Source organism: Diceros bicornis, chromosome 2, assembly GCF_020826845.1.
Source record: "Diceros bicornis minor isolate mBicDic1 chromosome 2, mDicBic1.mat.cur, whole genome shotgun sequence".
NCBI lineage: Eukaryota > Metazoa > Chordata > Mammalia > Perissodactyla > Rhinocerotidae > Diceros > Diceros bicornis.
The window spans coordinates 84197083-84223142 of record NC_080741.1 but is presented as its reverse complement, the minus strand read 5'-3'; the positions used below and the strand labels follow the sequence as shown (position 1 = coordinate 84223142).

Sequence of the window (26060 nt, the reverse complement as noted above, 5' to 3'; positions counted from 1 at the left end):
TGTAGATGACACACTGTGTGCCTCACAACTCCCGTGTCACTAAGGGATTGACACCTCCATTTCTTGTGTAATGAAACCAAATCGCAGAGAAGCTGTTCAGTCACTTACCCAAGGCCTCTCTGCTAAGTGAGCTAACCAAGGTCTGAGCTGGGAGTCAGACTGGGGCGTGTGAACACCTCCTCACCTCTCCAGCATCCGCTGCAGGGTGGCCATGCCTGCCCCAGCCCGTCCCTGCTCACTCTTGTTTCAGTAGCACTGACCACTACCCCAAATCATCCTCGTTAATCACCTCCTTCCTACTGCCCATCCGCCCTCCCTGGGGGCAGGGATTCTGGCTTGTGCACTTGCTGAAGGGGGCCCAGCCTGCCTGCGCACACACATCCCGCCTCAGCAGGCTCCCACCCCCAGGAGGACTGCTCCATTGTCCATGTGAATTGTGGGTCCAGGTGCCAGCTGGACTAAAGACCACATGCCCGGGCAAAAGCTAAAGAGCTGGCTGTCCCTCGAGAGTAAGCCCTCTCCCCACCAACCCTGGGGGACCTGGGGCAGGACAGTGGCGACAGCCAGATCCTGCCTGTGGCCCTCAGTGTGCATCCTTGGGGAGCCTGAGACTTCTCAGTCTGACCCAGGGGGGGAGGGGGCATGAATATGGGGAGAACGGGGCCCCCCACGGCATTGCTGTGAAGAGGAAGGAGTGAAGGGGAGGGGAGGCCCTGCCCAGCTGGCCCAGATAGGCCTGGCTCTGTGGCCATCAGCAGAAATCCCCAGGAGAGAGCTAGAGCCAGCATGGCGGCCCCTGGGGCTCCTCTCACCCCGGGCTCCCTGGGGGCGCTGGTCCCTGACCTTATGCTTTCAGACTTTCAAAATTCCTAGAATTGGTTGCAAAAGGCCACCTCAACACCAGCAGAGCTGAGAGAAGGAACATTGTGTTTACATGACGCTGGCCAGGGGAGACGGGGAGGCCTGGCCAAGGTAAATATCAACACCAGCTTGGCTTTCAAAGTCAAGGCTGTGGAAAATAAACAGAGAAGGAAATTTCCTCTCTCCTGAGGACCCCGGCTACCCGGGCTGAGGGCTGGTAGTGGGTATGCCTTTCACACACACACACCCCAATTCTGCATGGACCCTACTGTCCCAGCACATTAGGATGGGGTGGCAAAGACCCAGATGCCTGCAGGAGTAGGAATGGAGTGTGGAGAAGCCAGGTCTAGGGTCCAGCAACCTGAGTGTGGCGAGGCAGGCCCTGCCCTTCTCTGGGCCCAGCTCCCCACCCACCTCATCCTCAGCATGGCTTGAACCTCCTGGGCCTGCCCCTTGGGTGGGATTCAGCAGTAGGGGGCAGGATGGCCGCAAGGCTGTGTTTCAAATGAAGGGTGCACTTAGGAGCCCCTGTAGCTGATGATCTTCCAGTTCTCTCCATCTGAGTGGGGAAACCAGCCACCAGAGGGTTCACCAGCACGGTTCATCATTTCTTTCACTCAGCCCCTCAATGAACACACATTTATGGAGCCCCTCCCTGTGCCACGGGCACGCAGACCTGGTGCAAAGGCTCCCTCATTCTTGGGGGCCAGCCCGGTGGCGCAAGTGGTTGAGTGCGATCCACCGAGGCGGCCCGGGGTTCACCAGTTCGGATCCCGGGCGCGCAGTGATGCACTGATGCATTGGCAAGCCATGCTGTGGTGGCATCCCATATAAAGTGGAGGAAGATGGGCACGGATGTTAGCCCAGGGCCAGTCTTCCTCAGCAAAAACAGGAGGATTGGCAGATGTTAGCTCAGGGCTGATCTTCCTCACCAAAAAAAAAAAAAAAGTTCATCTCCTAAGGAAGAGACAAATGATCTCTTTTTATAGATGATTTTCAAGTACAGCTAGAAAATAAATGCTAAGATGGATACAGACAATAAAGAGTATTCAGTAAGATAGCAAGTTATAAAATTAACAACAACAAATTATAGCCTTCCTATATACAAACAACATCCAGTTAGAAAACATAACAAAGGAGAAGAACCCATTATAAGAGCAATGAACAAGATAAATTACTAGGGAATAAAGCTAACATGAAATGTACAACATCTATATGAAAAAACCCTTCAAAGCAGTCCTGCAACAGTCCTCCCAAGAATCTCAAGAAAAGTCAACTGGAACAAATGGGGAAACAGCCCTTGTTTTTGCTGTTTATTGTTGACGTCAATTAGGATGTCAACTTCTCTCAAGTTAATATATAAATTTAAGATAATCTCAGTTTTAAAAAATCAACAATCTTTTTTGGAGCTAGACAAGCTGGTTCTAAAGTTTATGTGGAAAAATAAGCAAGACTATCTAGGAAAACCTTTGAAAAGAAGAGCAATGAGGAGGCTCCCCTCCCGTATGATTAAACATGTCATAAAGTCTATAATTTAGAGAGGGCGCATCAGCACAGGAATAGACACATGGGCCAATGGGACAAAATGAGTCCAGAAACAGAACAGAGTAGAATGTCCAAGTACATATGGAAATTTAGGAATTTAATAATAAAGGTCTGGGCAATGTGATCTCAAATCATTAGAAAAAGATGGACTTTTTAGTAAATGATATGGGGATAACTGGATAGTCATTTACAAAAAGATAAAATTGATTCCATGCCTCACACTGTACATCAGAATCACTTCCAAATGGAACAGAGATCTAAACGTGAAAAATGAAAGCATTGGAAGACTAGATGCAAACACGGGTGAATTCCTTTGTAACCAGGGAGTGGGAAGCCTACGACCCAAAATCTATAAGCAGTGAAAACAGATAACATTGGATTATGTCAAAACACGTGCAGTTTTGCATGAGAAAAACACCAAGTTGAAAAGACAACAAACTGGGAGAAAACATCACAACATACCATAAAGGCTAATCTCCCTAATGTACAAATAGCTCTCAAAACTCGAGAAAGACCAATAAAGTGATTTTAAAGAAACAGGCCAGAGACATGGACAGTTCACAGAAAAAGACAGGCAAGTAGACTTTACACATAAGGTGCTCAACCTTACTCAGAATAAGAGAAATGCTTCAATTTCTTAGGACACAAAAAATGGTAACCAGAAGAGAAAAAATTGGGAACTCACAAAAATCAAAACTTATGGTCTCTGAAAGACACCACTATGAAAATGAAAAGGCAAACCACAGACTAGGAGAAAATACCCATACTGTATATAAAAAGGACTTGCATCTGGAATATACCAAGAACTCTCATAGCTCAATAATAAAAAGACAACCTGACTTTTAAAAAAATGGGCAAAAGATTTGAACAGACACTTCACAAAAGAGGAACTACAATGCCAATATAGTTCCTAAGGATGCTCAGCATCCTTAGTCTTCAGGGACATGCAAATCTAAACCATAAAGAGACAGCACACCCCACCTTCTAGAATGGCCAAAATGAAAAAGGCTGGCAACACCAAAGGTCCACGAGGATGTAGAGCAATGGGAACTCACACACTGCTGCTAGTGGGAGTGTAAACTGGCATAACTACTTGAGAGAAAGGTCTGGGGACTTATACAGTTAAACACGCTTTCCATATGACCCAGCCATTCCATGCCTGTACCCTGAAGAAATGAAAACACATGTCCACAAAAAGACCTGTGCAAGAGTGTTCACAGCAGCTTTATTCATAAGAGGCACAAACTAGAATCAACCCAAATGTCCATCAACAGGCAGAGAAGCTAATTGTGGTACCCGTACAATGGATGGGACTCACCATCAAAAGAACAAACCACTATTACACGCAGCAACATGTCTGCATCTCAGAATCGTTATGCCTCTCAGAATCGTTGTGCTGAGTGCAAGAAGCCCGACACAAAAGACTACATACTGTGTAAATCCATTTATATGAAATTCGATAAGGGACAAAACTAATCTATGGTGACAGAAAGTTGATCATCTGTCACAACTCACCAAACTATATACTTTAAATGGGTGCATTTTATTGATTTTTTAAAAAGCTGCACAGGGGCCAGCCCCGTGGCTTAGTGGTTAAGCATGTGCGCTCCGCTGCTGGCGGCCCGGGTTTGGATCCCGGGCGCACACCAACGCACCGCTTCTCCGGCCATGCTGAGGCCGCGTCCCACATACAGCAACTAGAAGGATGTGCAACTATGACATACAACTATCTACTGGGGCTTTGGGGGGAAAAAGGAGGAGGATTGGCAATAGATGTTAGCTCAGAGCCGGTCTTCCTCAGCAAAAAGAGGAGGATTAGCATGGATGTTAGCTCAGGGCTGATCTTCCTCACAAATAAATAAATAAATAAATAAAATAAAATAAAAAGCCACACAGAACATTTTCTCACCTATCAGAATGGCAAAAATCCCAAAGCTTGACAATATCTTGTTTGTGGCCCTGTGAGAAAACAGCACTCCTACAGTGCTGGTGGGACATCAGTGGTACAACCCCTCCAGAGGAAAATTTGGCAATATCCAACAGAATCACTTATGTCTTAAATTTTGACCCAGCAAGCTCATCCTTTTTAAATTTTGCAATAAACACAAGAATGATAAGCTAGAAATTAATCTACATGGCTACATACAGGGGTGGGTGGGATGGAGGTGAGACTGCTCTGAGGATACCTTTTATCTTTAGAATCAAGTAAATGTTTTACATATTTAAAAAGTTAAAAGGAAAAATAACCAAAAGCACAGCCACAAAACAAAAATAGATAAATTGGACTTCACCAAAATTAAAAACTTTGGTGCTTCAAAGGACACTATTAAGAAAGTGAAAAGACACCTCAGTGTGAGAGGGATATTTCCGCAAGTCACATTATTATCTGATAAGAGACTTGTATCTAGACCATTTACACTTAATAACAAAAAGCCAAATAACCCAATTCAAAAATGGGCAAAGGAGCTGAGCAGCCATTTCTCCAAAAAGATATATAGGGGGCCGGCCCGGTGGTGTAGTGGTTAAGTTTGCACGCTCCGCTTCGGCGGCCCAGGGTTCGCAGGTTCGGATCCTGGGGGCGGTCCTATGCACTGCTCATCAAGCCCTGCTGTGGTAGCATGCCATATATAAAAGAGAGGAAGATGGGCACAGATGTTAGCTCAGGGCTAGTCTTCCTCAGCAAAAAGAGGAAGATTGGTAACAGATGTTAGCTCAGGGCCGATCTTCCTCACCAAAAATTAAACAAATAAATATTCAAAAAAAAAGACATATAAATGGCTAAGAAGCACATGAAAAGGTACTTGAACATCATTAGGCATCAAGAAAATACGAATCAAACCACAAGGAGATACCTCTTCATACCCATTAGGATGACTTTAATCAAAAAGTCAGATAATAACAAATGCTGGTGAAGATATGGAGAAACTGGACCCCTCGCACATTGCTGTTGGAAATGTAAAATGGTGTAGCCACTGTGGAAGACAGTCTGGCAGTTCATCAAAAAGTTAAACACAGAGTTACCATAAGGCCTAGCAATTCCACTCCTGGGTATCTACCCAAGAGAAATGAAAACCTGTGTCCACCCAAAAACTTGTATACGAATGTTCATAGCATTATTAGTAATAGTCAAAAAGCAGAAACAACCCAAATGTCCACCAACTGATGAATGAAAAATATGGTCTATCCATACATTATTTGGAATATTATTTGGCTAAACACTTGCCTGCACTAGGTCCTCTCGAGCCCCGGGATGCTGGTGTGCCCAGTAGGCAACTCAGGCTCAGGGAACCTTGTGACTCGTCAAGGAGACCGTGCTAGTAAGGGGGAGAGCAGAGGCTTCTTCCACTTGCTCTCACCACTTCCTTACTGTTACACATACTTCCTTCTAAAAAACCATGGAAGACAGTCTCTGAAGCCTGCTTCCTGGACCGACAGTTATGCTGACGCACAATGAGTGGCCCCACTGCCAACAGCACACACAGGAACCACGGGCAAACCCAGGGTGGGAGGAAGGCCAGGCCAGCCTCTGACCTGTCCTGGCTCCTGGGCCCCCTATGTCTGTTCTCAGATCCGGTGCCCCAAGGTGGAGCCTAAGCTCCCACCCCTCTGCTTGGGCAGGGGCTGGAGGGAGAGGACGGAAGTATCCTGTGCAGTTCTTGGCCTGCCAGCCAGGGGGCCTGGCCCCCGGGGATCAGGGCCTGACCGGAGCTTCTCCCCTAGCCGCCGCCCTGCAGCACTGACTGGGCCCACCACTCTGCATCTGGGGGACTTTCCAACCATCGGGGCTCATCACAAGGGGCCAGGGAGACTGTGTGGCTGGACCGCACACACCCAGAGGGCCTCAAGGTTTCACTTTCCGCTCTCTCCAAATGAGACAGACAAACACGTTTGAGAGGAGCCGTTCGTCATCCAATTTCAAACTTGTGTCCCATTTCTGGACCACACTGATGGAGCCTGCCATGGGCTAGGGTTTTTCTTTTATAAACACTGTAATTACCCTGTGAATGGCACAATTATATTTGTGTGTTGTGTGTGTGTTAAAAGTGTTCATTTGTTAAATGTAAACATTTAAAATATACCACAGTTTTTGAAACCCAGTTTTAGCATTTCTTTATTTTTTAATATAAAAATGGAAATATCCAGACCTCTCTGGGCCTCTGAGTGGCCCTGCTTCCTACATGTCCTCGCTGGGACCTCACAGGTACGTATCTCTTCACCAGAAAGGACAGAGAACAGAGTGGTCTGGGGTGGATTTGCTGGGGACCAGGTGAAGACGTAGGATTGGCCGTCCCCAGCAGACTTCCCAGCCAGGGTTCTGTCCACTTGGGGGAAGAATGAAGGCCCCATCATGTTTCCAAAGGGATCACACTGTAGCCATTCATTCATTCACTCATTCAAAAAACATTTCCCGGGTAGTACAGCATGAGGCATGGGCGGGGCGGCCTTCGAGTCTTGCCTGTCCAGGTGGTCAGTACCTTCCTCAAACCTATGGCAAACAATGGGGGGCATTAACTCCATGTCTCCCATGGGGGCGGGGTCTGGTAGTCTGCGAGCCCTTACTGAGCACTTCCAGGGGACCGCTGGGGCTAGGGGAGGACAAGGACAGGAGGCACCCAGAAAATAGCTCCAAACAGATTCAGGGGGCAGCCAGCCAGAGACACATGCCCACAGGAGGGCCAGGCCAGACAGGGCTGCTCAGGACAGGGGGCCCAATCACACCCGAGGCCCAGAGAGAGGACAGGGCTTGCGGGGCTCCCCCTACCAGTGGACTGTGGGCCTGTGCTCAGTCCCTGACATCCTAGGTCAGGTTCATGGACAGCAAGGGAGGGGAGGAAGCAGCCTGGCAGGAGGAGGAGAGCAGGGAGGAGCAGGGGGCAGGCTGCAAGCTGCTCCCCATCCCCCATCCAGGCATCCCGGCAGGCCCCCGCCTCAGCCGCCTGGGTGGAGACACCACCGGGATCCCGAGGAGGGAGGCAGGACTGTTTCTAGGGTCACTCTGCAGGCTCTTGATGCCCACCAGAGAATAGGATCGGTCCTCCTCAGGTGCCATTGGCCCCTGGCTGCTCTCCTGGGGTCTCCACAGCCCCTCTGGTGCTGTTCCACCCACACTCCACACAGCACCAGGCTGGTTTTCTCACCATCACATCGTGCTCCAGCTGTACAGCCTTCAAAGGCTTTCAGGGCAGAGTGAATTATACCAGGTCCCATGCCCCGGCCCTGCTGGCCTCCCAAGTTCCCCTCCCGTGATGCTCCCTCTCGCTCACCAGCTTCTAGCTGCTCAAGCTCTTCCCTTCCTCTCACACCCGCCTTCCTTTGGCGAGGGAGACCCCTCCCCAAGACTCTGCGCTGCACAGCTGGCTCCCGTTGGTGCACAGCTCTTGGCGCCTTCCCTGATCACCCATCAGTCTCTGCAAACAACCAGTTTGGGTCCTCCAGACCCCCCACCATAAATTGTCACCACGTTTTAGTTTGTGCATCTGGCTGACTCCCCATGGGAGCCCCCTGAAGGTAGGGGTGGGTCTGTCTGTTCACTGCTGTGCCCCCAGCCCTGGCACAGAGCCTGGCGCATTACACAGCTTTTGAACGAACCGTGATTTAGAACCATCTGCTCTGGATATGATTCCACAGTGGAGGAAAGAAAGAGGAATTTTTGGTGTCAACATAATACCCAAGAATCAAACAGTAGAAAGGGTCCTTCAGTCCAGCTGGTTGCTGGGGTCTCCAGCAAGTCAAGCCCTTGGCTTCCAAGCCCCAAAGGACAGTGGGGCAGAGCTGTGGGCATCTCCTGGTGGGAGCCCATGGGGTATGTGGGCAGCAGAGCCAACCTTCCGGGAGAGGCCTTAGCTCCAGACCACTGATACCTTATTCTCTTTCCTGGGCCCCACCACTGGGTCCCAGACCAGGCCGTGGGAATACAGAGTGGTGGACAATTTTTGTTTCTCGACTCCAAGAGGCCCCAGTGCAGGATCAGTGGTGGTCAGAAAGGATGCTCTGACTGCAGCAGCTGTGGGGCCTCCCTAGATGGAGCGCCTCTCGGGCTAACCTGTCACCATGCCGGGCCCAGGTCCACTCGTGCAACATGTGCCTGGGGGGCCGCAGGAGGTGCCACTGGGTAAAGGCCCAGATTCTGACTGCCCAGTTCCCAGAATCCTGCTTGGAGCTCCTGTCACACCATAGGGACCTGGGCCAACTCAGGAATAACCCTGCTCTCTCTCTCACAGTAAGTCCAGAATGCAGGAGGATAGAGTAGGTGCCCTAACATCCATGTCTGTACCATGGGATCCAAAAGCTTTGAGATCCTTCTGCCCCTCAGCCAAGGCTGGCTGATGTGAACTGCCTAGGCCTGCTGATGCGAGCAGATGATGACCATAGTGGACACACAAGAGGGAAGATGAAGGTAGAGTCTGCACAAGGAAGGCTAGAGCAGATGGCGAGGGCTACCCTGGGGACTGGTCACCCAGGTGCCCTTGCTGTCTGTCACCGGCAGTCAGGGCCCCTCGCTCACATTACAGCCATCTGCCTTTCACTCTCCATAAGTGGCAATGAAATGATTCCTCCCCCCCTCCTCAGGGGTCTGCACCTCCCCTCTTATATACCACCACTTTGGTGCCTCACTTTTGAAAGATGCCCTCCTGCTGTTCCACCCTGTACCCCATTCATGACCTCCTCTAGCCTCGCCTCTGCTGGGCACCAGATTTGAGAGAGGAATTAAGGCCCAATCCCTCTTCTCAGGGAACCTCAGCCCCAGACTCAGCCTTCCAGACACCAGGCAGCTGAAGGCTGGGCGAGAGGAGGACAGGGGGTAGCTAGAACTTCTGAGGCAACTTCCAGCACTAGAGTCTTCTGGTGGAGAACTTCTCACCAGCCTTTCCCACCCCAACCCCTACCCCGACGGGCGCCAATTCAGGGACCCTGAGTGCACTGCCCCATGCCCCCGCTGCTGCAGGGGTTCTAGGAACAAGGTTAAGGGTTTACTAGAAAGAAACTGTCATGGCCAAGGCAGCTGGTAAGACGCAAATAATGACTTACACAAAGCACCCAGGGCAGCCAATGGTGAGGGGAGAAAAGGGAGAAAGGAAATGTTTTATGTTGGCAGCAGGATGGGGGCTTCTCCCCCTGCGGTGGGTGGGGAGGACGCCTCTGTCTGGCTGCACTAGATCAAAGGCACATCAAGGGAGGAGGCAGGGCCTGGGCCTATGCACACATGTGGCTGGCACACCACCTTCGGGGGCCCTCTGCCCCCTAATCCTCCCTGCTGCCCCTACAAAGATGCTCTAGGCTTCAACTGACAAGAAGAGAGGGTCTCATGTCTCAGAACCTAGATCCAGGGAAAGAGACAGGCCAACACACCAGGCTCGCACTCAGAGAAGCACTGGGGGGTGCTCAGTGGCTCCTAAATTTATTGCTCCAGGCACCAAGAACACAGCTAACACCTGAAACACAAAGAAACAGGGACAGGATGCCCTAGAGGGGGTACCCAGGGGTCATCATCTTAAAGGAGGCACAGGAGGGAAGCAGTGGGGAACAAGGTGCTGAGAGCAGCTGCGAGGCTGGGAGAGGAAGAACGGAGAACAAGGTCGAGGCTGCAGCTCCCCTCCATCTGGGGAGGGGCAGACCTCAGGTGACACCATTGGCAGGGAGGCTCCACGACAGTCCACCTGAGGAAGGGCCGCTTGTTTCCACCTTCCCACCAGGGCTAAGTGGGCCCCCAAGGCCAGCGCAGTGGCACCCAGGAGGCAGGGGAGAAGGTATGTCCCCTGGGGGCCAGGAGGCTCAAGCCATCCCCTGGGCCAGAAAAGAGAAACTGCTGTCTAGGGCTGGAATCCTTGTCCTCCCCACACTACCAGGGAGACTGGCCCAGGCTTAGGATGAGTATTAGGTGGGCATTAAACATGTTTTCAACCAAGTTTTAATGATGTGAGAAAATGATCAGAAATGTATTAAATGAAAAGAGGAAATAAAACTGTATGCTCAGCCTGACCCTAGTTACATACAGGCATAGTGTTAAAAAAAAAAAAAAAAGGCTAGAAGTAAAAAGCAAAACAGAACAGTACCTCTGAGTGGTGGAATCATGTAAAAATTTTTTTTTTTTGGTGAGGAAGATCAGCCCTGAGCTAACATCCATACTAATCCTCCTCTTTTTGCTGAGGAAGACCGGCTCTGAGCTAACATCCATTGCCAATCCTCCTCCTTTTTTTTTTTTCCCCAAAGCCCCAGTAGATAGTTGTATGTCATAGCTGCACATCCTTCTAGTTGCTGTATGTGGGACGCGGCCTCAGCATGGCCGGAGAAATGGTGCGTTGGTGTGCGCCCGGGATCCAAACCCGGGCCGCCAGCAGCGGAGCGCCCGCACCTAACCGCTAAGCCACGGGGCCGGCCCTAAAATTTTTTTACAATGCTCACATAGGACTTTCATGATCAGAAAAAAATGCAGAGTAAAGACGGGATACTGATGCCCCCCAGGGACTCGCCACAGTGCACAGGAACTTGGTACTTGTTGGTTCCTTTTGTGTTTCCCTCCCAGGAAGTGCTGAGAAGCAAAATAAGAAACCTCCTGCCAGGAGGAAACGCTTCCATTTTAGCCGTGGACTCCTCAGTGAGGTTTAAATGAAGACCCTGGAATTCCCAGCCCTTAGCACGGGCTGCCGAACATCTCCCCATTTGATTAGTCTGGAAAATGGGCCTTGGGGCCCTGATGTATTCAGCACCCTTGCTCTGGGCCTGCCCTTAAATGAGCACCAATATCTAAGAGCTCTGGCTGGCGTTTCTGCCTGAAGATAAGGGCACAACAGAGCTACGAGAGGGGGTCACTGGAGGCCCGGCCTGGCGAGGAGCAGCCTGGTGTGGGGCTCTCAGCTCCTCATTACCTAGCGGCACTGGAAGGCGCGAGCCTCCAAAATAGCAGCAGCAGCAGTGGCGGCGAGTGACTAACACCAGGGCGTGTATTCCGGGTCAGCGTCACCGCTGTCCCCGGAGTAGCGCGGGTGTATTTTGGGGACGCCGTGGAGGAAGGGGACGTGTGGGAGGAGGGCGGCCGGTCCCAGCTTGCTTGCTTTCGTCTCAGCTTCAAAACACATTTTTCAAATTAGGTGGTAAGAATACAGGGCAATTTCTGTGGCATCAACATACTTTCTTTCAAGATATGATTTATGTGTTTGGCCCAAATTTTAAATGAAATGGTTATTGAGATAAATGGCCTTGCTGGAGGCTGCAAAATGGTTTCCATTATGTAGTTCTTCTTTTCAGTTCCTTAGAAAACTTTCTGAAAAGTGCCCCTTTAAGAAGGCGGACACTTGGGCATTTTTGTTCTTACCTCAAACGGCTTTTGGGGTCAGTGCTGGAGAGGGGAGGGGGAAAGGGAGAAGAGCGGGGGCGCTCAGAGCTCTGGAGGGAAGTGAAGGCAGGATAAACACACACAGGCTGGACTTGGTAAGAAGAGATGATTTTGAAACCTTAAGTTATCTGCAAATGTGGATGACCTGGGATGTCAGGAAAGGGCCAAGATTCTATCCCAGGCAGGCGTTCTCCTGAGGCCCTGCCTCTGGGCCTGACCCGCAGAGACCGTGGGATGAGACGATGCCGACCCCTGACCTTGTATAAAGCTACAGGAACCAGACAGTGTGGCACTGAGATAAGAAGAGAAAAGAGTAGAGAGGCAGAAATAGACCCACATATGTACGGGGCAAGACTTTCAACAAAGGTGCCAAGGTAATTCAATGGGGAAAGGAGAGTCTTTTCACCAAATGGTGCTGGAACAATTAGAGACCCATATGGAGAAAAATGCACCTCAACCCTTACATAGCACTTACCTCAAACTATACGCAGAACTTAACTTGAAATGAATCATGAACATATATGTAACAGCTAAAAGTATAAAATTTCTAGAAAACAACATTAAGAAAGTGAGATTTTGGAGTAGGCAAAGAATTCTTAGGATACTAAAAATATGAACCATAAAATTAAAAATTAATAAACTAGACTTCAACAAAATTCAAAACTTTTTCTCTCTTAAAGAAAATATTAAGAAAATGAAAAGGCAAGCCAAAGATATGAAAAAAATATATGCAATAAATATATCTGACAAAGGACCTATGTCCAGAAAATATAAAGAACTCTTATAACTCAATAAGAAGATAAATAACCCAATGAAAACATGGGCAAAAGATTTGAAAGAAATGTCACAAAAGAAGATATAGAGATGGCAAATAAGCAGATGAAAAGATGTTCAGCATCCACTGCAGAGAACGGCAATAAAATCCACACGATAACCACCCCATACCCACCCACTTGGCTAAAATTAAAAAGACTGCCAGCTCCAAGTGTTGACCAGGATGTGGAGCAACTAGAACTGTCATACACTGCTGGTGGGAACAGCAAATGGTACAGCCACTTTGAAAAACAGTTTGTTTCTTTAAAATTTAAACATACTTACACCATATGATAACCCAGCAGTTCCAGTCCTACGTAATCACTCAAGAGAAATGAAAACATATGTCCACACAAAGACTTGTACACAAACACACACTGGTGCTTAATTTATAACAGTCCCAAACTGGAAACAACTCACATACTCATCAACAGGTGAGTGAATAAACAATCATAGTACATTCACAAAATGGGGCACTACCCAGCAATAAAAAGGGACATACTGGGGCCGGCCCGGTGGCGCAAGCGGTTAAGTGTGCACGCTCTGCTGCGGCGGCCTGGGGTTCGCTGGTTCGGATCCCGGGTGTGCACCAACGCACCGCTTGGCAAGCCATGCTGTGGTGGCGTCCCATATAAAGTGGAGGAAGATGGGCACGGATGTTAGCCCAGGGCCAGTCTTCCTCAGCAACAAAAGGAGGAAGATTGGCAGGTGTTAGCACAGGGCGGATCTTCCTCACAAAAATTAAAAAAAATTAAAAAAAAAAAAGAGACAAACTACTGACACATGCAACAACATGGATGAATCTCAACAATATTATGCTGAGCAAAAGAAACCACACAAAGAGTACTTAATATATGATCCCACAAAACAATCCTAAAATTTGTATGGAATCCCGAAAGACCTCAAATAGCCAAAGCAATTATGAGAAAGCAGAACAGAGCTGAAGGTATCATGCTTTCTATTTCAAACTATACACAAAACTACAGTAATTAGAACAGTTAGGTACTGGCATAAAAACAGACACACAGACCAATGGAATACAACAGAGAGCCCAGAAATAAGCGTCCACATTTACAGTCAACTAATCTCGGACAAGGGGGCCAAGAAGACTCAATGGGGAAAGGGCAGTCTCTTCAACAAATGGTGTTGAGAAAAGTGGATAATCACATGCAGAAAAATGAAATTGGACCCCTATCGTATACCACTCATAAAAATTAACTCGAAATAGATTAAAGACTTAAACATAAGACCTGACTCTGTAAAACTCCTAAAAGAAAACATAAGAAAGAAGCTCCTCAACATTGTTCGTGGCAATGATTTTTTTAGATATCACACTAAAAACACAAGCAACAACAATAAAAATCAACAAGTAGGTCTACATCAAACTAAAAAGCTTCTGCATACACACAAAAACAAATAGACAACCTACAGAATGGGATAAGGGGTTAATATCCAAAATATATAAAGAATTCATACAACTCAATAGCAAAAAAATTAATCTGATTAAAAAATGGGCCGGGGATCTGAATAGACATTTTTCCAAAGAAGATATACAGATGGCCAACAGGTCCATGACAAGGTGCTCAACATCACCAGTCATCAGGGAAATGCACATCAAAACCACAATGAGATATCACCTCACACCTGTCAGAATGGCTCTTATCAAAAAAGATAAGAAATAACAAGTTTTGGTGAGGATGTAGAGAAAACGGAATCCTTGTGCACTGTTGGTGGGAAAGGAAATTGGCGCAGCCACTATGGACAACAGTTCGGAGGTTCCTCAAAAAATTAAAAATAGAACTACCATATGATCCAGCAATTCCACTCCTGGGTCTATATCCAAAGGAAATGAAAACAGGATATCAAAGAGTTATATGCACCCTCATGTTTACTGCAGCACTATTCACAATAGCCAAGATATGGAAACAACCTACGTGTCCATCAGTGGATGAATGGATAAAGAAGATATGGTAGATATACACATACACACACACACAGGCACACTGGAATATTGGAATATTATTCAGCCGTGAGAACGAAGGAAATCCTGCCATTTGCAACAACACGGATGGATCCTAGGGCATTTTGCTAACTGAAATATGTCAGACAGAGACGGACAAATACTGTATGATCTCATTTATATATGGAATCTAAAAAAACTGAACCCATGAAAACAGAGAGCAGAATGGTGGTTACTGGGGGCTGGGGGTGGGGGAATTGAGGAGATGTTGTTTAAGGGTACAAACTTGCAACCACTAGATAAGTCCTGGAGATCTAATGCACAGCATAGTGGTTACAGACAACAATACTGCATTAGAAACTTCAGAGCTGCTAAGAGACTAGATTTTAATTGTTCCCACCATAAAAAAGGAAAAATAATTGTGACGTGATAGAGGAGTTAGCTAATGCTACGGTGGTAACCATATTGCAATATATAAATGTGTCAAATCAATGTGTAGTACACCTTGAACTTACACAATGTTATACGTCAATTATATCTCAAAAAAATAAAAATAAAACAAAAAAATATGATTCCATTTATATGGAACTCTAGAAAATACAAATGGAATCTGTAATGACAGAAAGCAGACCCTTGGGCTGGGCGGTAGGGGATCTGACTTTGAAGGGCCCCGAGGAAATCTTTACCTTTTGGAGTGATGGAAATCATCCCTATTTTGATTGTGGTAGTGGTTACACAGTTGTGTAAGTTTGTCAAAACTCAAAGAAATGTACACTTTTGCATACATTTTATTGCATTTAACTTACACCTCAGGGCCCACCCCGTGGCGCGGTGGTTAAGTGCACTCGCTCTGCTGCTGGTGGCCTGGCTTCAGATCCTAGGCGTGCACCGACGCACCCCTTGTCAGGCCATGCTGTGGCGGCGTCCCACATAAAGTGGAGGAAGATGGGCACGGATGTTAGCTCAGGGCCAGTCTTCCTCAGCAAAAAGAGGAGGATTGGCATGGATGTTAGCTCAGGGCTGATCTTCCTCACACACACACAAAAAAACAAACTTACACCTCAACAAATTTGATTTTTTTAAATGCAGCAAAAAAAGAAATATAGTCATGCATTGCTTAATGATGGAGATATGTACTGAGAAATGTGTCATTAGGTGATTTCGTCGTTGTACAAACATCATAGAGTGTACTGACACAAATGTAGATGGTATAGCCTACCACATACCTAGGCTATATGGTACTAATCTTATGGGACCACTGTTGTATATGTGGTCATCGTTGACTGAAACATCGTTATGCAGCACATGACTGTACAGCTAAAAAGGGGGAGTTCACAGAACATAAATACATATTTAAAATAATTGCCAAAAAAGATGATAAGAGGAATACTGTGTCCTTTCCAAAGTGGGCAAGAAGGCAGAGGGTGGGCAGTGCTGAAGTGGGATCCGTTCTACCCTTTCAGTACCATAACTGTTTCCCAACCATTTTATCTAGAAGTCTTATTTCCCAACTGGTATAAGCAGAACAGAATGATTACAGTCTAGTGTCCCCTTGCTTCCTCAGCTCGATGGCATGCCACCTCTTACCCTGGATATGATTCCCCCTTTAGTCACCAATCAACACCACGTGGCTTAGCCGAGGAGTTAAGAGCCTGGCCTCTGAGGCCAGACTTCCCGGTTTGAGTTTCTGCTCTGCCACTTACTAGCTGGGTGACCTCAGGCAGCTTACTTAATCTTCCTGTGCCTCCGTTTTCTCATCTGAAAAATGAAGACAAAAATGGTATCTCCCTCACAGGGAGGGAATGAGTTAAAGGATATAAAGTGCTCAGAACAGAGCCCGACACAGGGCAGACGCACGAGTACGTGCTGTTATTTGTTTAAAATTACTGGGAACACAACTTCACAACCTGAAAAAAAAATCCCTGTTCCCATAACTAACATTTTTTAGTAAGATCTTGGAAGTGTGGGTAACTGATCTCATAGAATAGCCTAATTAAAACTTCTTGTACTGAAAATAACATGAAGCTGTTTCCTCCTCTCTGTTGTCCCTCGGGGAGGAGGACATCTCGGATGTCACTCCTTCACTCACTCAGTCACAAGAATTATTAAGTGCTGATTCTGCGTCACATTCAACTATGAGTCTTTTTAATCTCTCCCATACTGTGGTATCTTAGAGATAAACAACTTGTGGCTCACACAATTCCCATGCTCTGTATGGCACCAGTTCTCTAGAAATGCCACACCTTATGACACCGTGAGGCTCAGGGACGTCAGGGGTCCGTGTTTCTCCTGGCTAGGTGGACAAGAGAGGCCACCTGAAATTGCACACAGGTACCTACTGGCCCTCCCTCCACCCTTCCCAGGTCCCTGCTATGTTCACGGCCACAGCTTGGCTCAGTGGCATCAGGTATGAAGGAAATAGCACTGGACCTGGGCAAAGCACTGCCAAGTTGAGATCTGGGCTCTACCACTTACGAGCTCTGCGATCTTAGGCAACATTACTTGACCTCTCGGAGACTCAGCTTCCACCATCAACCTCACAGAGGTTGTCAAGGGTAAATGAAATAATGATTGCAAAGCACTCACCCAGAACCTGGCACGGAGCAGCCCTTAGGAACTGTTAAACGAATCTGAGTCCAACCGCACTAAGGCCACAGGAACAAATAGTGGGGTGGGGAGTAAAAGACCCTCTTGGCTATTGACTAAGGACTTCATATTGCACACTTGGTTTGTTTTATAATCACCTCATTGCTACATTCAGACCCTTGAGGGAAAATGGGGTCTGAGACCAAGAGATCAGGAAGAAAGATGGAGCTCTTTCTAGAGGAAGCGTCCATCCATTCAACCACTCATCCATTCCACATTTATGGAGCACCTACTGTGTACCAGGCCTTATGCTAGGCTCCATGTGTTCAGCAGTGATCAGGACAGATAAGGCCCCCACTCTCGGGAGGTCTCCACTTGGGTGAAGCTCACATTCTAGTGGAGGTGACAAGAGACTAACACATAACTGGATCTAAGAAAATAGTTCCAAGACATCTAAGTACCATGAAGCAAAATAAACATAGAGTGAGAGGTGGAATAACAGAGGAGCACTTACTTAGACAGGGACTTTGAGTAAGGCCTCTCAGAGGTGACATTTAAGCTGAGATCTGAAAGATGGGAAGGAGCCAGCCCATCAAAGAGTGGAGGGAGGGTGGCTCTAGGTGGAGAGAACAGCCGGTGCAAAGATCTGAAGCAGGAAAGGGCACAGTGTGCTCCAGGGACTGATAGCAGGGCATGTGGTTTGGTGGGAAAAGCCCAAGGCAGAGGGACGGGGGTCTGCGATCAGAGGACCGCATGGTGAGGAGTTGAGGTTTCTTCTAAACCACTGAACTTAAGCAGGAAGCGACATGATCATGCACGATGCCGGGAGAAATGGAGAGCAGCCTACATATTTGAAGTGTATTTTGGAGGGAGAATCAGCAGGCTGATCATAAATATCTAAGATCAGAATCCTAAAATAGAGCTGGAAATGATCTTACATGCGTCAAATTCACTCCCCACTGTTACGGAAGGGAAAACCGAATCCCAGAGAGGGGACGTGGTCTAAGCAAGGTCACAGGCGGAGGTGTGCTCAGAATCCTAGACACCAGGGTGGTCCTCAGCTGTCCCGTCCAGTCCCGGGTCAGAGCTGCGGACTTGGTCTACGCCTGCGGAAACAGTAAGTGAGAGGGTCCGCTCTCCATGGACTCCCCCTATCGGAGTGCACTCACACAAATGTTTACTCTAAAAACAAGGGCAGCGACCTCCACGGAACACAAACATCCTCCCTAGGTGTGTGTGAAGCTCTGCACTTTTGCTGGGAAACAGAAGTTTTGGCTTTCTTCCTCTGCAATCCTGGTGAAGGTCCTGGGAAGGCACAGACATATGCTGAAATCCAGGCTCCACTGCCAGGACGAAACTAAACGAATCAGTGATGATGGCTGCTGCTGATGGAACAGGGTGCTGGCAAGATGGTGCCTGGGGCCCCCAGCTGTTTCTAGGCACATTCCCCTGAGCCCACAGTGGTAGGGGGGTTGAGTGGACCAGCACCAGGGCTTATGAGGGGTTGGCTATGCTCATTAACAGCAGTCCTGAAAGATATTTCTTTTGCTACCTAATTCATCCTTAATGAGCTATTTCGAACCCACTGGAAGGCTCTCAGTTCCCCTCCAGTCCCGCTCCCCTGGCCCCCAGGGGCAGTCCTTTCAAACTTCTCCTACCCAGGTACCAGCCCTGAGAGGCCCAGAGTGGTCAGGGATTGGCTTGGCCTGGCCTACCTCCTCAGTGGAGAGGGGGGCCTCCTCATCCCCACCGGCCAGTCATGAAGCCCCTTCCCTCCTGAACCACAGCCAGGCTGGGCAGCTAGGCCTGACAGCTGGTTTGGCAGGGGGCTCTGCCCCTCCCATTTGGAACTGCTGAGGACAATAAGCCTTGGGGCTTATTTTTTTATGGGATCAGCAGAAATTCTTAGAAAAGGACAGATGCATTTTACCATGAGAGGCTAGCAGGAACCCCGGTCCAGGGGAGTTCTGAAGTGCTCTTGAAGGCTTTTGGGAAGGCAGGATAGAGAACAGCTCGCACAGCTCTCCCAGGAGTCAGAACATGGAGTGCCTCATCCTGGGCTCCCCCAACCTTTATGCCAAGGAGCATGGACATGCAAATTCAAAAACTGAGAGGGCCGAGCCCGTGTGTTTCAAATGCCAAATCCACCCGGAAAGCTGGGTCCCTCCATTGGGTTTACAGCGAGTCCTCAGTCCACTGGCCCGAGAGCCCCATCAGGGCCACTGTCCCATCATCACTGCCTCCCCCAACCTGTCACAGGGAGCCTGCTCTGAACCTCTTCTTGCCATGCACACACTCTTCTCCCTGCTCTGGGAGGGGCCAATGCAGGAGACTTTAGGATAACAAAAGTTGGGGTTCCACCTTAGGGACTTGGGCACTGAGCTAGGTGCTGCTGGGGCTACAAAGATGACTAGGATGGGATGGCCCCTTCCCCCTGGCAGTCTTCGGTCTGGCCAGGAAGATAAGGCACACCTCAGATAACAATAGGCAGAGTGTCTGATAGATGGGCCCAGGGGAGTGGCCTGAGCTAGAGGGGACAGAGAGCTGGGCACTCAGCTAAGGCTCTGCACGAGATGGTCTGGGTCTAGGCCCTGAAAGATGAACATTCCAGAGGGAATGCCAGCATGGCTTCAAGGGAGGCCTCCAAGCAAGGCATCCAGGAAGAAATCAATCAGCCCTTCACAGAAGGCTTCCTGGAGGAGGTGATCCACAAGCACGTGGAGGGTGTGGACTGGTTACATGGCTGGGGCGCTAGAGGGGAGCAGAGGCATTGGGGTGAAGAGGTGTAGGGTGAAGACTGAAGGTTAGCTGGTGTTAGGAAGGAAGGAAAGGAAAGGCAGAGAAGGCTTCTAGGGTGGGGGGCCTGAGATGGGAGAAGCATCTTAGGGAAAGGTTGCTGAGCTGAGCCACCCCTCTGTGGGGGGGGGGGGGCACTCAGGAGGTCCCAAGGTGGCCAAGTACATAATGGCAGGCAGTGACTGGGGTTCTGTCCCCAAGAGGTCAGCAGGCCCAGAAGACAGAGCCAGGAGAGAGCGGCTCCCCATTGTGGATAAAGGACAACTGCTTTTGAGAGATGATGAGCCACTGGACAGGGCTGGCCACTCAGGGCTCAACTACACGGCCTGCTAACAAAGAGCATGCAGCAGCTGCCTTCAGGACAACAAATAGGAAACCATGGTGTCCAGTCCCTGCCCGGTGGCACGTAGCCACCCAGCATGAAGGACAGTCATTCAGGAAGGGCTCTGCTGCCTTCCACACTGCCTGGGCTTTGGGGCGATGCCTTCTTCTCCATGAGAGTGTCTAAGCCACGTGGCAACACAGGGCCTGCCTGTGAGCAGAAGATGTGAGGACAGGCAGCGAGGGCCTCTATTCCAAGACAAACAGCGTGCTGAGGCAACATCGATCATGCCTTCCTTTACCTTGGCAATCTCATGCCCCCACCTAAATATAGATGCCTTTGCAGAATGGGCATCTGCCTGCTGCCACAGAATCGGCCTGGTCCAACTTACAGGAGAAGGGCACAGTGTTAAGGCTCTAGAAGCTTTTCACTCTGTGTTGCTGGAATCTCAAGTTCCTTTCTCGTTCAGATTGAACACCCTCAGATGCAGGTGAAGAGGACAGACGGCCTGGCAGAGTGGGGGACAGCCATGCCAACTGGATAGACATGAACCTTTTCACTAGAGGGGAGGAGAAGGCTCACAGCCCCATGGCCACAGGGACGCTCTCCTCTGGTCAGTACTTTTCCAGCCCAGATAGCCCAGAAATGCTGCAATTCTTGACTTTTCCTTCGTGGCTGCACATTTCTGACAGCAGGAAACCTGGGCCTCAAGATGCGCTCCAAGTTTTTTTAATTGGCCATAACTTGAAAGAAATTAAATGTTTAAGAGCAAAAAAGAAAGGGTAGTTCATTCTCTTAACAAATATTTAAAAAAAAAAACACTTTATAAACATTCAGAGTTTTCTTCTTCTAGTGTCTTTCATTTTTCTCTTTTTTCTTTCTTGGTTTGTTGATAAACAACAGGAGCTGAGTTCGGAAGGCTGCATTTTGGTTAACAGAGAAGAAAGAGCAACTGTGGCTTCAAAACATAACATCTTTAAAGACTCAGCTCGGGGCTGGCCCTGTGGCTTAGCGGTTAAGTGCACGCGCTCCGCAGCTGGCGGCCCAGGTTCGGATCCCGGGCGCGCACCGACGCACCACTTCTCCAGCCATGCTGAGGCCGTGTCCCACATACAGCAACTAGGAGGCTGTGCAACTATGACATACAACTATCTACTGGGACTTTGGGGAAAAAAAAGGAGGAAGATTTGCAATAGATGTTGGCTCAGAGCTGGTCTTCCTCAGCAAAAAAAAAAAAAAAAAAAGAGGAGGATTGGCATGAATGTTAGCTCAGGGCTGATCTTCCTCACCAAAAAAAAAAAAAAAAAAGACTCAGCTCCATGTAGTCCCTCCCATCTCCATTATCTTCTCAGAAAGTAGTTTTTAGTGACGGTTTTTAGTCATTTCCGAAAAGAGTTTCTGCTTTGCTGTATTTATGTAATGCCTGGCTGTTTTTACAGAATGGAGTTTTTCTCAGTGGTCCCAAATTACCCTGAGAAGACGGTAAATGAAAGTTCATGTTGGGAACAACATCAAACCCAAGCAGAACAATAACAAAAAGCAAGCTAATGTATGGGCCTAACTCTTTAAAATCACACTTAAAAATCACTTTATCTTTCTTAATAAATTATTGCAAGCTGGACTGGGGAAAAAAATCACTCCCGAGGAGGTTTACAATATAAACAACCACTAAGAGATCATTTTCTTTGTTTTCATTGGCATGGATCTTGCTGAGTTTAAATGAACACGCACAGTGATGATGAAAGGAGCCGGAGAGTGGGCTGGGGGATAAACAGCTCAGTGTGGCCACCAGAATGTGTCTCCCAGCCCCTGGCCCCCAGCAGGCAGCACAGCGGGGCAGTTGGGGGTGGGGAATGAGTGGGCTCTCAGACCCTCGAGGGGCCAGAATTCCAGGTCACAGACTCCAGGGTGCAGAGCACTGAGCCACATCCTCCCTCTCTGCTCTGCCCAAAGGTCCCCTCCAGGCTGTCCCTGTCTCAGGGCCCTTCCTCCAGTCCTTCCCTCTCAGGCTAGGGCCTGCTCCTCTTCCTCACCCCTCTGGGAAACGTTCCCGGTTAGCATCCTGGTACCTAGTGTGTATGTAAGCCAACACCAATACCACTAGGGGATGGTGTGCGGACAAATGAACAAAACTCAGGGCCTCCTCCAAGCCCTTGTGCTCTATTAACAAAATAGTTCATTTTTCCTGCCTGCAGACTGCCTATCAGGCACTATGGTAAACACACCATTCGATCTCTAGGTCCATCCTCACCCCACGTGGAAACAGGTGCTATCATAAACCTTGGGAGAGAAGCCTGTGATCTTAGCCACCAACTCCTTCTCCCTCTCTGGACTGCCAACTCATCCTTCCATACTCAGCTCCTGTCCTCCTGCTCTCTCTCGGGCTGGGCACACTGCACTTCCGGGTTATGGGCTGCAGGTGAGGCGCTCCTTAAGATCAGCAGCTGTGCGTTAGTTGTGTGTCCGCAGCATCTCACAAGGTGCTTAGCCCCAATAAATGCTCCATAAATCCTAAACCATGCATAAGCCAATAACTCATGGCCAATAAACGCTTGTTGAATGAGGAAATAAGAGAACAAGTCTACTCTTAGCACTGAATCACGCTATGTAAATTCTCTTCTTCCCATTTTGAATCTCAAGCACCTTGAGGCCTGCAGCCCTCACAGTGCGTAGCACCGGAGGCACAAGGGGGATTGGTCTGTCTGTTGGTATAAAATGCAATCTTTTCGTTTCTAAGACTTAATAAGTGATCACTTTCTAAGTGATTACTCTGGGGAAGACTAAATAATTAAATTCAATGATTAAATTAAATTTAATGCCAACAAAGTGTTTAGAACAGCCGTTGGCACACAGTAGGCACTCAATAAATGTTAGCTGCTGTTATTATTATTATTAGACCATTTCTAGCTACTTAAGAAACTTCAAAACGCTATGCTGTCAGGGTGGACCTTAGTGAAAGCCAACACACACGCTTGTAGACCACTTGACTGTTCCTTGGGCATGAGGTTGTTTACAAATGGTGAGTGTTCTAAGTGCCTTCCAGCAAAGGACTGGTGCAAGGAGGTGGGGGTCCGTGTCAGGAAGGTGCTTGGCCTCCCCAGGTGGGTTGCACCCCAGTTCGTTCACACACAGGCTGGGAGGCATGTGCCAAGCATGAAGTGAGAGTGAGTCCCCTCTTGTTCCTAGGTCCCCCCACCTCTTAGGCTAATGGGACAGGAGTCCTAGTTCCCCACGCTCATACTCTTCCTCCCCAAGCCCCCACATTGGCTGGGTACCTTGCATAGCACCCCCACCCCGCTCCCAGAGTGCCAGGCCCAGGTCCAGACAACCAGGTTTTAGTCTCAACTCTATAACCTATTAATTGAGGGCACTGGGCAGAAAAAGAAACCCTCTGTGAACCAGCTAGGGGAGATGAAGCCTTCCCTGCCTAACTCCACAGTCCTGTGGTGAGGGGACATCACAGGGGACCATGGGGAGGAAGGCAGTCCTCATTTTAAAGAGTAAAACAAATGTGAAGAGTTATTATTCATTAGTAAGAAGGATCAGAGAGACAAAGATTGTGGCTAAATGGGAGTCACTGATGGAGGTAGGGGTCGGGAGGGCAATGTGATCTCAGAGGAGGGGGCACATTTCATGAGGTGGTCCAGGATGGTGCTGGTTGGAAAGAATTTGGATTTTTCTTGCATTTCTGTTTTCAACTAACACAAATCATTACTTCACTATTGAGTATCCAAGTTTCTCAGAAAACTGATGAAAGAAGGTCTGGAAGCAACTTCTGGGCCAAGATGCAGTTCAGGTCATTATGGCTCTTTAAATTCAAAAGGTTGCACTTCCTAAAAGTTTATCTTAGAGTGTTGAACACATTGACGGGCAACATGTTCAACAGAAGGAAGTCCTCAGACGCACACCCGGTACTTTTTCTGCTGAGAACGTGCTGCTGCTTGCAAGGCCTCGCTTGCCCTGTGAGCTGCTCTGACAAATGAATTAATTGTTCAAAGCAGACAGAGTTTGTTTAGTCATGTCTGCTGAGGTGGGAAGGATATTACAACACATCTGTGCTGGCTCTTTCTGCATGGGTCACCCAGTCCTCAGGCCTGCCTCTAACCCAACACCCTCCAGCCAGAGTGAGAGGCATCGCCACAAAAGCCAATGGCACACCTGTTCCACTGCTTTCAAATTAAAACGGAGCGAGCACAAGAGAAGTCTGTGGGCTCTTCCTCTCTCAGGAGAAGATGGTGAAGCCCAGTCATTGTGAGGGTGAGAAGAGGAGAGAGGGCTGGGTGCCTGAAATTGACTGAACATCACCGAGCCATCTCGGCCCCAGAACCCTCAGGTGGAAATGCAAACTCGTCACCCAGGCTGGCTTTTGAGGTGCCCCAGAATATGACCCTCAGGCTCTTAATTCCTAGTCTTTCCTTCCATCCCTCTTCACGTGCCCTCTTGTCCAGCTACACTTGATAGTTCCCACTGTCACCTGGAGGTACCATTTTCAACCGTGCTTTCAATGCAGTATTTCACTTACCTGAAATGTCCCCAGGCCCATCTTTGCAGTTCCTATCTGTTTTGCGGAAAGCCTTCCTCCACCTCCCGTCCCCACTGACAGTCTGACTGGTTATGTAGTTAACAAGTCCAACAACATTTTATTTATGACTTCTCTTCTGTTGCGTCCTTGAATTATGACTTGATTTCTGTCACGTTGTTTTTAACTTTCTACGTGCACTTTGTATTGTCTCCTCTACTGCACCGGACACTAGACTGTGATGTCAGAGACCAGCCTTTTTTACTGTAGTCCTCTGGTGTAGTCTCCAGTGGTGGCTGGCATACAGGAGGCACACAGCCATCTGACTTACTAGATATTGGCAATAACAAATAACTGACTGTAAGCGCTCTAAAAGCAAGAGAGATGACATGTTTTGGTACGTTGTGTGCCATTATAACTTCGATATACTCAGACACATTAGCAGGGTCTGATACTTGCTGATTTAATAAGAGCAGCTCAATAAATATTAAATATTTGTTGAATGAAGTCAACATTCTTGTGGGCTGAAAACAAGATTCATTACAGAAAACTTTGCCTTGTGAAATGGTTAACTTTCAAACAAGAAAAGCAAGCAGAACCTTACTTCATCAATGTGTTCTTTTTCTTTGCTATGCATATTCCCATGGTCCCAAAATTAAGAGGGCAACAGAAAGCCCATAACTGAAGTAAAAATGACTGCTTGGGTGCTCTTCAAGCAACAGGCAAAGTAGGGAAGATTTAATGATTCAAGTCAATAGGCAAGGACACAGGATTCATCCCAAATCAGTTCACTGTTGCATTTCTGTGCAGATAAGCGTGATAAATCTTAAAGCAGGGAGGCAATATACTGTTTCCTATGCAGTTCAAGTCCTTTGCAGCATAGAAGTTTCTCAAACTTTGATATGTTTGCTTCCTGAATAAACTCTGTGTGATTGTACATTGTAACACAAATCCCAGTGTTCCTTCCCACACAATCCTTGTGAGGCATTTGCATAACATGAAAAATAGTCCAGTGTCACTGATATCCCAGGAGTTAGTTCCCAGGAACCCAAATTCTTAACTATGGGAAATGGTTACTCTGAGACAGGTGGAAGAGAAGGACATTATCTCAGGAATGCAAAGATGGTTCAACATAAAAAAAAATCTAGTAATTTAATATACCACACTACTAGTTTTTATAAAAGGATAAAAAATTTAAATGTCTCAATAGGTGCAGTAAATGTTTCCAATATTCACTCAAAATTTTAATAAAACAGCAAATCTGTAACCAAAGGGAGCTTCCTTAACCTACTAAAGCCTACAGCAAATATCACGACAAATGGTA

General features: G+C 48.0%; 1 protein-coding gene across 2 annotated transcripts in view; it reads right to left on the bottom strand.

Annotated features, from left to right (window-relative positions):
- Positions 1 to 26060, bottom strand: part of ATG7 (autophagy related 7) — a 252183-nt gene that overhangs the window by 1428 nt on the left and 224695 nt on the right. The gene's annotated exons all lie outside the window — the stretch shown is intronic.